The following is an 11255-nucleotide window of genomic DNA, read 5'->3' on the forward strand; positions in this document are numbered from 1 at the left end:
ATGTACTGTAACATTGAAAATCAATTAAACTACATAAACATTTAAAAGGAAAAGCATAAGATCATCTAAGAGATATGGAAATTTTATAAAATTCAGCATCTAGAAAACTAAGACTAGAGGAGAGATTCTCAGCCTGGTAAAAGATATATATCAAAAAGCCTATCACAAATATCCTCTTAGTGGTAAAATATTAAATGCATTCTCCTCAAAATCCGGAATAAGCCAAGAATTCCCATATCACTAACTTTTATTCCAATTTTATTGAGGATCTTTTTCAGTACACTAAGAAAGGCAAAATAAATTAAAAGCATAAATATTTAAAAGATTACTTAAAGAAAGAAAACATCATTTATAGGTGATATTACTGACCACATAAAATACCTAGAATTATCTATAGAAAAATTGCTAGAATTAATAAGAATTTAACAGGGTTTTACCCATGTTGTAAAGAAAGACACGGTACAAAAAGAAATGGCATCTCACAGAAGTAACGAACTGAAACAATGTTTAAAGCACCAAAAGCAAGAGCAAGAAGAGGTGGGATAGGGACTCTTTACAATAAAACAGAAACAAAAGATGAGCAGATATGTGTGTAGAAAATTTGACATTATGGAGAGACATTATAAAAACCTACACAGAGAGATAGCCCATGTTCAATGACAAAATGATCCGATATTTTAGAAGTAGATACTCTCCTCAACTTTACCTCCATTTTTATCACCATAGTCCAATTCATCATCATCTTTCACATTTCTCTAAACTTCTCCTAACTGGTCTCCTTCTACCTCTTCTACCATGTTGCCTCACAACATGTAAATTCTGTGCTCACAATCCTTCAATAGAGTCACATTTCACCATATAAATGCTAAAAGCTTTAAAGTAGCCTATTAGACGCTAGATGGCCCGGCCCCATAATTACCTTTCAGTCTCATCCCATATTACTCTCTCTTCGCTCAATTTGCTCCTGATGTAATGTCCTTGTAACTGGTTTTCAAACATGTGAGGATCCCTTCTGCCCTGGTGGCTCCCTCTACATCATTAAGGCCTTGTTATTGCAAGTCCTTGCTCAAATTCTCTCTCACAAAAATTAACCTTTTTTAAGGTAAAAAAATTTAATGTTTATTTATTTTTGAGAGACACAGACAGAGCACGAGTGGGGCGGGGGGAGGAGAGAGAGAGAGAGAGAGAGAGAGAGAGGCACAGAATCTGAAGCAGACTCCAGGCTCTGAGCTGTCAGCACAGAGCCCGGTGCAGGGCTCAAACTCACAGACCGGGAGATCACGACCTGAGCCGAAGTCAGATGCTTAACCAACTGAGCCACCCAGGTGCCCCAAAAATCTACCATATTTAAAAATGCAACTGGCTCTCTATTTCCAGATTCTCCATGTCACTTTATTTTTCTCAGTGGTGCTTGTTATCTCCTTATATGCTACATAATTCACTTATTTATTATGTTAATTTTCAGTCTCTGCCCAGTTAGAACTTAATCTTCATGAGGGCAGGGCTTTTTTTTTTTTCTGTTTTGTTTATTGCTGGATTTACGGCACAGTCAACAGTACCTGGCACATAGTAGGCACTCAATAATTATGTGGTAAATGCTGCAATGAATGAAATGTAATTTAGACTACAGTGAGATAGGGATTATTACTTAGTTAATAAAATCATTTGTAATTACACATACCCACTAGAGTGCCAAAAAATTAAGAACTATGATATATGAGAGGATGAAAATCAGCAGGAACTGTTATACCCTGCTGGTGGGAATGTAAATTTGGACTTTTTATCAGAAACCCTGTTGATTGACATTATCTTGTAAGGTTAAACAAGCATTCTCATGTCCTGCAAACCAGTAGTTCTGCCCTTACATACAAATCTTAGCAAACTTCTTGTATATATGTACAAGAAGCATGCAAAAATATCGATAGCAGAGTATTAATAACAACAAAATGCTGGAAGCCATGCAAATGTCTTTTGACAAAGGAATAGACAAATTAACAATGTTGTATTTACGGAATCAAACGTTAAAAAGTAGTTAAGACACTACATGAAACAAACCATTGGCAAAAATATGGATGTGTCTTAAAATATGTTGACTATAAAGCCATTTTAATAATTCTGAAGATAAGAAAAGCTAGACCAGATACTGACTTTGCCTTAACTACATATGCCAAAATAACTATTTATAGCGTTAGTTTCCTATACTGGTACACAAATTGCTAGTATAAATCTAGTCTTCTCTACTGGAAAGTAGGATGAGATAGTGCATAGATAGACACAAGTCATGCTAACATTTTAGTTCTTAGGTTGGATAATGGGTTGTTTGCCAATGTTTATTATATTATTTTGCTAATATATGTATTTTTTCAAGTATGAAAAATTTAAATATTCTTAAACTTATGTAAGCAATATGCTTAAAGTATAAATTATGTTATTTATATAAATAATATAATTATTTAAATATTTAAAAAATTTTATATCTGAATATAGAACGTAAACAGAAAAGAAACCATAAAATTCCCACAGCACTCTTTTGCATGCTTTAAAAATAAATTTCACTGGGTGCCTGGGTGGCTCAGTCAGTTGAACATCTGACTTCGGTTCAGGTCACGATCTCCCAGCTCGTGAATTCGAGCCCCGAGTCCGGCTCTGTGCTGACAGCTCCGAGCCTGGAGCCTCTTCAGATTCTGTGTTCCTCTCTCTCTCTGCCCCTCCCCAATTCATGCTCTGTCTCACTATCTCTCTCTCTGAAGGGTAAATAAATAGTAAAAAAAAATTTTTTTAATGAACTTGGCTGTTAGTGATGTAAAACAACTGTATATTCAGCTTATGTTTCAAAATTCTCAGAGACCATTTGGCCCCCAATTTTATGGTCATTGATTAACCCCAAATTCTAGGGTATGGAATACACTCTCCTCAAAGTTTTGATCTTTCAAACTTCTGAAACAAATCCTCCCATTCATATTTGAGATCCAAATATTCCATGTCAGTGTTTCACAATGCTGTTGTTATTAGCTGAAATAAGCTTCCTGAATTATGGTGACACAGAGGAAAAGAGGAAAAGGAAAATGTAGCTCAAAACAGCTTTTTTTCTAACTAGCTCAGCCATACATTCTTACGGGTGATTCAGCTGTGTTTATTTTCAACCAAAACCCTTGTGTTATTCCAGAGATGAATAGGCTGTTCCTAAGTAGTATCATATTTTTTGGTCCATGCCAATTGCCTTGATGGAGTTAAGAATGTGACCACAGTGACAGTGGCCATGAAGGTTTTATGAGAGACATTCTCTTCTGCAGAGCAGACAAAATGCTTGCAGTGAAGGTTTAAGAAAAAAAAAAGGAAAAGAAAAACATTTCCATTGCATTATGTCTCTTGATGCACTCCTAATGTATTCCTTTTTAAAATATCCCTTTGCTGAAGTCGAGGAAAAGACAGAATGAGCAACAGTTGCTGTTCTATGTACAAGTAGCCATTTTTAAAACTTTTAAAAATGCAGCAGAACAATTCAAAAGAGCAAGTGGCATGGTTACTTTTTTAAAACATATGTATTCTCTATAGCTACATTTATCAGACTCAAAACATGCAAATCACAATGTATGAATTTGGATATGGCTAGTTTCTTTCAAGACTGGCTAATACAAAGATATTAAATCCAGCTAGTTAGGTATTAAATGCAGATTTCTTGATACAGAGCCAACATTTCTTTTAAAACCATTCAACACCACTGTGTTTAACATCAAGACATATTTAAGATGTTGAAAAGCTTCTATTCAACAATATTCCTTGAATCAACAATAGTTTATTAATTATTAATCAGACACATTTTTCTTCACTTTAAGTCCCCTCTTTGACTTTCTGTAAGTACCTTAGAAATTTCCAAGTAAGTGTGAATTTTCCTTGCCTATTGAAGTCAAGTTATTTTGTGTGTTTGAATTACAAGTTGAAGGAGGCCATGGTTTTGTTAACTCAATTTTTGTACTCAAATACAACATTATTGAAATTATTCTATGCTTGTGGTCTGTGATTGCTTCTTTTGAGTCCTACTCACCTCTTCCTTTGAAGACATTATTATCTTAAGATGAAAAAAATATGTGTGTCCTATTAGCCAAATCAATATTTCCATTCAGGTAAAAGGTCTAAAATTAAAAAAAAAAAATACCACATAAAAGTAAATCATCTCCAGCAATGTAGTTGCTAAAAGAGTTTGGCTTTTATACTTATGCAAGACTGACTTCTTGCTAAGCCTTCACTCCAAGGCATTTTATAATGGAGGTTGCCAGTGTTTGACCTTGTTAGTCTGTAGAATTAATTTGTTAATGTGCAGTCCCTAACTAAGCCCTAATATTTGTTCTTCAGACTTTTTTTAAATGGCTCTTCCATTCACTCTCAGGATATAACATTCATCATACATTCAATGACAGGGGAAATGTCTCTTTATGACCTTTTTAATGCTCTGAAAAATCATTTGTTAAAGGAGGGGTTTTGAAGGAAGTATTGTCCTTCTGGCTTAAAGTTATGGTTTTTCAACACCTGGCATAAAAGGAGTACCTTCACAACCAGGTTTTTTTAAGGTAAATAGACAAGTCTAAAAGCTCAAAAGGAAATGAATGCCATGTTCAGTCTGAAAGCTTAGAGGGAAGATAAGGGACAGCACGAAGACAAAAGCAAAACAGGAAAGCCAAAGCAGTGAGGAAAAAAAGAAGAAAAGAAAAGAAAACCTCAAAGATGAATACTAATAAAGGAAAGTTTATCATTACTCTCAGAATACATAAATATCTCCTTTTTTTTTTTTACCAAAATATTAGGTCCTTTGAAATGTTCCAAAAAGATTAGAATCTAAAATTGAGTCTCACTCTTGTATTCAAAGATTAGCATTTCATGAGCTTCTGCCCCCTCTTGGTGAATTTTTCCTTACTAACATTAGTTATCAAGACACTTGGCATTTTTTTCACAGCATGCATGAGTCACAACACAGACACCTCTATCCTCAAAATAAATGGATGTTGAACTTTGAATAAAACATGTCTCTTTCATCTCAGTCTCAAATTTGTGAGTGTGCACCTCTTCCCTCTTAGCCTGTTGTTTGATTGCCTTCAGATAACCATTCTTTCCTTTGTGCAATCCAGGTTGAAAAAATATATGCCAAGGATTTACCTTGGGAAGCATCTGTCCATGAGTATGAAAGCATTGGGGAAAAGATTATATGTGATGTACTTGAGATTTTTCCAAGGCCCCAAGTCACTGCCATTAGGCTATATTTCTAGGAGATTCTAGGTTCCAAGATTTCACAAAGCGTACTTGCCTGATGGTGATATAATTAAATTTTCTAAAATAAAGTGATTTTCATTTCCCTAAGACATGTGCCAATCAGAAAGCTTATTTCTAAAAGAGAATATGGAAATATCTTAGTCAAATAAGAATATATTCCATTTTGACTGTTTATCAGTTATTGGAACATTCACAAATCTTACATATCTGCTATTTTATTCCTACGCAAGGAGCTGTCTAGACTGTTAGGTGGGTAGATTGGTTATTTCTATCTCATTTTATAGATTAGGAAACTGAAATAGGGAGTCATAGGTTATGTCACACTGACAGTCATTAGGAGAATCATAGTAAGAGCTGGAGTCTACTGATTTTTCACCCAGGATTATTTTATTCATTCATTCAGTATTATTGATTGCATACCTGTTATGTGCCAGATACTACACTGGGGTCTAGGAATACCATTATGCTGCCTGCCATCCCCTTGTTAGCTACATATAAATATATCAATGTGTAATATAAAAATATTACTTGAAGTCAAAGTAACTTAAATGAGGGGGACCTGAGTGGCTCAATCAGTTGAGTGTCGTACTCTTGATTTCAGCTTGGGTGTGATCTCATGGTCATGAGATCAAGCCCCACGTTGAGCTCTGCACTGAGCGTGGAGCGTGCTTAAGATTCTCTCTCTCCCTTTCTCTCTGTCCTTCCCCTTTTGCTTATGCTCTCTCTCTCTGTCTCTCATTCTCTCTCAAAATAAATAATTTTTTTAAAAAATTTTAATATGAAATTTATTGTCAAATTGGTTTCCATACAACACCCAGTGCTCATCCCAACAGGTACCCTCCTCAATGCCCATCACCCACTTTCCCCTCCCTCCCACCCCGCAACAACCCTCAGTTTATTCTCAATTTTTAAGAGTCTCTTATGGTTTGGCTCCCTCCCTAACTTTTTTTTTATCCCTTCCCCTCCCCCATGGTCTTCTGGTAAGTTTTTCAGGATCCACATATGAGTGAAACCATATGGTACCTGTCTTTCTCTGTATGACTTATTTCACTTAGTATAACACTCTCCAGTTCCTAAAAAATATTTTTTAAATTAAACTGAAACTACCAATATCATCAACACATTTTCATTGTTAGTTATCATTATTATTGCCTAAATTTTCCAATAGAATTGATTCAACCTTAATTACACAGACTGTAAGCTGTCACTTGTTGCAAAATGTCTAGCAAACTAGTAGACACTTGGAAAAACATTTTTCAAGAGAATAGAGGTGTAGTTTTTCTTTATTCACTAATATTTGCTACCTGTACTCCACATCAGCACCCCCGCCAGGTCTGACACTCAGCACAATAAGAAAATAGATGCAAGTTGTGACTGGCATCATCCTTCCACCTCCCACATCTGACCTGGCCCCAGGTTCTCTCTTTCTCAGGCCTTCACCACGCCTACAAAAGCCTTCTCCCAGCTAAATCTTAAATGATACTAGTATTTACAGCACAGGAATGTTTCTATTGTACTTTATTGTGTGGCTTTTGCAAAGTTCCAAGATCAATGGAATAAATCCCTAAACCCAGCAGTTCAAAAAGAAGTTGAGAATAAATGTCAGAAACTAACACCTACCCCCATTTCAAATCACAGTTTACAAGACATCATCTCTTAATTAAACTGACTTCAGTCCTCTGCTGAATATTTGTACAAGTAAGTCATTTGGAAATCAGTGCTGCATTGACTCTAAAATTAAATACTCCCTCAAAAAAAAAAAAAAAAGAAGAAGAAGAAAAGGAAAGAATCCTTTAAAAAAGTGTCTTCAAATAATAGATACTCTACTGGAAATTCCCATCATATTGTTTCGTATTTAATAAAAAGCTTTTTAATAGTTTATTTATTTATTTGGAAGGGGGGCAGAGAGTGAATCCCAAGCAGGCTCCATGCTCAGCAGGGAGCCCAGTGTGGCGCTGGATCCCATGACCGTGAGATCATAACCTGAGCTGAAATCGAGTCAGACACTTAATCAGCTGAACCACTCAGGTTCTCCATATTTTTAAAAGTAAGGACCGAACAAGTTTGCTTTAAACAAAGAAGTATCACTTCAGCATATGTCAAGGATGTTTGCGACAGAGAAGTCTAAGGACAAAGATTTAGATTTCCCCTCCATTGTGTAGAGGTGTTACTGGAAAATGGCTACTAAATAATGGGCCACAGGTTTCATTCCCCTTTAGCATGTCCTTGGAGCCATGGAGCTGGTTGTTATTTATAGTGTCCACCAGACGTAATATGTAACACTTGCCAGCAAAATTGATGAAGAAGTGAGATAGTCACAAGATGGAAGGAGCTTCAGTCCCTAAATGTAGAAAGCTCCCTGCCCATCAAGAACATCTTATTTGGATTATATATGAGAAAGAAAATAAATTTCTATTTTATTAACCCATGGAGATTTCAAGCTAATCCACCACAGTAGATAGCATTATCTTAAGTGATGAAATGCCCCTGTGTCAAACAAAGTTGAGAAAGATATTTGTTTGTTAACTATGTATCTTAGTCTGTTTGGGCTACTATAATAGAATGTCACAGACTGGGACGCTTATAAACAGCAGAAATTCATTTCTCTCAGTTTTGGATGCTGGGAGAGGGCCCACTTCCTGGTTCACAGATGGCCATCTTAATGTTGTATCCTCACGTGACAGAAGAGGTAGGGGAACGGGACTCTCTGGGCTCTCTTTTTTAAGGGCACTAATCCCATTCATGAGGGCTCCACCCTTATAACATAAACAGCTACTGAACGCCACTCCTCCTAATGCCATCCTATTGGGATTAAGATTTCAACATGTGAATTTGGGGAAGACACAAACATTCAGCATATGATACATGGGAATCAAAGAGGATATAAGATAGGATCTGTGTATGAGATTTTTTTTTTTGTCTGTGTTGTCCTTTGTAACATCAGTAATGCTTAGTCTGTTTTTTGAACATTATATAACAGGAAATGTTACAGAGAAAATATACTCATGAATTTTCCTAGGAATCAAAGCTGTGTGCACCTGAAAAGTAGCTCCAGGATATCAAATCTAGCACCACAAGTTTTGAGGGGATGCACAGGTAGTTTGTATTCTCCTAGTTTCCATGGGCTCAATGGAATCAAATCCCAAGATAAATGGTGATTGCAGGGGATCCTGAGAAAGTTTCAAATACATCAGCCATCCTCAAGAATGAAGTGAAGCCACGATTCCATTGGACCTCTCCCTTTGCGCCTCCAACGACAACTATGCTTAACATCTATCATCTCTATGGAACATTACACACAGTAGTATTTGCTTTAGTTGCTAAGGATGTACTAGCCACAGATGCACAATTAAAACAAGACTAGTATGCACAATGTAGGCCAAAATATATTTGGACTTAAATTTTTTCAAACGAATTCAAGGTGAATAAAAGAAATTTATATTATTTTCTCATTCATTTAATTTTAGACACTGTTGAGGAAATAATTAAAATGGATTAACTTAATCTCTGAATGTGAATCTGTTTCTTAATTAATGGGAAAATCCTTTGCACCAAACAATGATGCCAATCTGTTGAGAAATACTATAATGCTATAAGCTATGATAACAAAACAATGTGTTTTTTTAATTTTATTTTTTATTTTTTAAAATTTATATCCAAATTAGTTAGCATAGTGAAACAATGATTTCAGGAGTAGATTCCTTAATGCCCCTTACCCATTTAGCCCATCCCCCCTCCCACAATCCCTCCCGTAACCCTCAGTTTGTTCTCCATATTTATGAGTCTCTTCTGTTTTGTCCCCCTCCCTGTTTTTACATTATTTTTGTTTCCCTTCCCTTATGTTCATCCATTTTGTCTCTCAAAGTCCTCATATGAGTGAAGTCATATGATTTTTGTCTTCCTCTGACTGACTAATTTCACTTAGCATAATACCCTCCAGTTCCACCCACATAGTTGCAAATGGCAAGATTTCATTCTTTTTGATTGCCGTATATATACCACATCTTCTTTTTCCATTCATCCATTGATGGACATTTGGGATCTTTCCATACTTTGGCTATTGTTGATAGTGCTGCTATAAACATGGGGAAGCATGTGTCCCTTCAAAACAGCACACCTGTATCCTGGGGATAAATGCCTAGTATTACAATTGCTGGGTTCTAGGGTAGTTCTATTTTTAGTTTTCTGAGGAACCTCCATACTGTTTTCCAGAGTGGCTGCACCAGCTTGCATTCCCAAACAATAGGTTTTTACCATTAACTCCCCATGCTATGTGCATTCTTATTTACACCAGTTCATAAACAAAGAATTAAAGAACAGAGAGATAGGTCAGTCTTCTTAGTCCTTGTAAACAACTCTTTGATAAATGAAAGGCAAATTCAGAGGTAAGAAAATAACTCTGTCTTATGTAACCAGAGGATTTCTTTTTCATTTTTTCAAATGCCCTTTTTTTCTGTTCTTAAAGCTACCTTACCAAAGGACCCTGAAAAAGGAGATGTCTCTTTAGACAATTTGCTTGGAGCATTTATAATGTTTAGGGTACCCACAAAAGAAAAAGCCCTGTTAAGACATTATCCTGAAAAAGGAGCAAGTTGACTGCTTTTTGCCTACTGTGAACACCAGAGATAGGATTTAGAGTTCAAACTATAACAATGGCTCAAAGGATTTTTTTTTTACTTTGGTACTAAAAAGACAACAAAAAGATTCATTAAGTATGACTGAATTCAAAGCAGGAATTAAAAAGTGTAGGGGCACAGGGGGGCTCAGTCGGTTAAACAACTGACTCTTATTTGGGCTCAGGTCATGATCTCACAATTGGTGAGATTGAGCCCCATGTCGAGCTCTGTACTGACAGCATGGAACCTGCTTGGGATTCCCAATCTCTCTCTCTCTCTCTCTGCCTCCCCCCTGCTCACACTTTCAATAAATAAATAAAGAAATACTTTTAAAAAGAGGATTAAAAAGTGTATATTGCTCTCTAAGATTTAACTTAAATATTTTTGTGTATTCAATAAGTATCAAATAATATTTTGGGGGAATTAATTTTCCATCATAGGATACGGTCTAAATCTTTAATTTTGGGGAGATGATGACTAAGGGTTGTTTTAATTATGCATTTGATCTTTGACATTCACCCTATCTAGTTTGGAAAGTTTTTCTTCTACAGTTGCTTTAATTAGAAGCTATAGAAAATAATTTTCCTCTGTCCATGATAGCTCAAGTTTAGAGTTTACATAAAACAGTTTTCTGATGCAGTCTGTGATCTGAATGTTCATCACTGTGATAAGACATGTTCATTAGTATGATCAATCCTAACAATGTGAAATCTCAATTGTTCCTTCCTTTCTTCTAGACCTCCAATTGTAGCATGCTTCAGACCTCTTCTCTTCATCTCCTCTCTCTTTATGATGATCACATCCTGTTTGCTTGGAGTTGCACACCATCAACAGGCAAATGACTCTTAAAACTTATGTCTCCAGCTCCACCCTTCCCCCCAGAACTCCAGACATAAATGGTCAATATTTGTTTGTGATCTCCATTTACATGTCGAAAAAGCTACTCAAATTTAGCATGTTTGAAAGAACACTTCATGTCTCTAGGAAGGGAAACAAAAGACTCACCCATTCTCTTTCTTATCTCAGTTAATGGAAAAACCATTTCTCTTTCTCTCTTCAAGCCTTATGAGACTTTCTGACTGCTTCAAAACAGTTCCTAAATCTCAACCATTTCTTACTGCATTCATGAATACCACCATAGTCCGAGCCACATATCTCCCAGGGTATTAAAAGATCCTCCTCACATTCTCCTTGCTATCACTCTGCCTCAGCACACTCCAGCCATGCTTACTCCTTTCTGCTGGTCCTCAAGAACACAAGCTAGCTCCTCCCCCACATCTCTACATTTCTGTGCTGTATGCCTGGAATACTCCTATCACAGATCTTTGCATGACTGTCCCCTTCATCTTACCCACAACTGCCCAAATGTCACCT

Source organism: Panthera onca, chromosome C1 (assembly GCF_046562875.1).
Source record: "Panthera onca isolate mPanOnc1 chromosome C1, mPanOnc1 haplotype 2, whole genome shotgun sequence".
In the NCBI taxonomy this organism is placed as follows: domain Eukaryota; kingdom Metazoa; phylum Chordata; class Mammalia; order Carnivora; family Felidae; genus Panthera; species Panthera onca.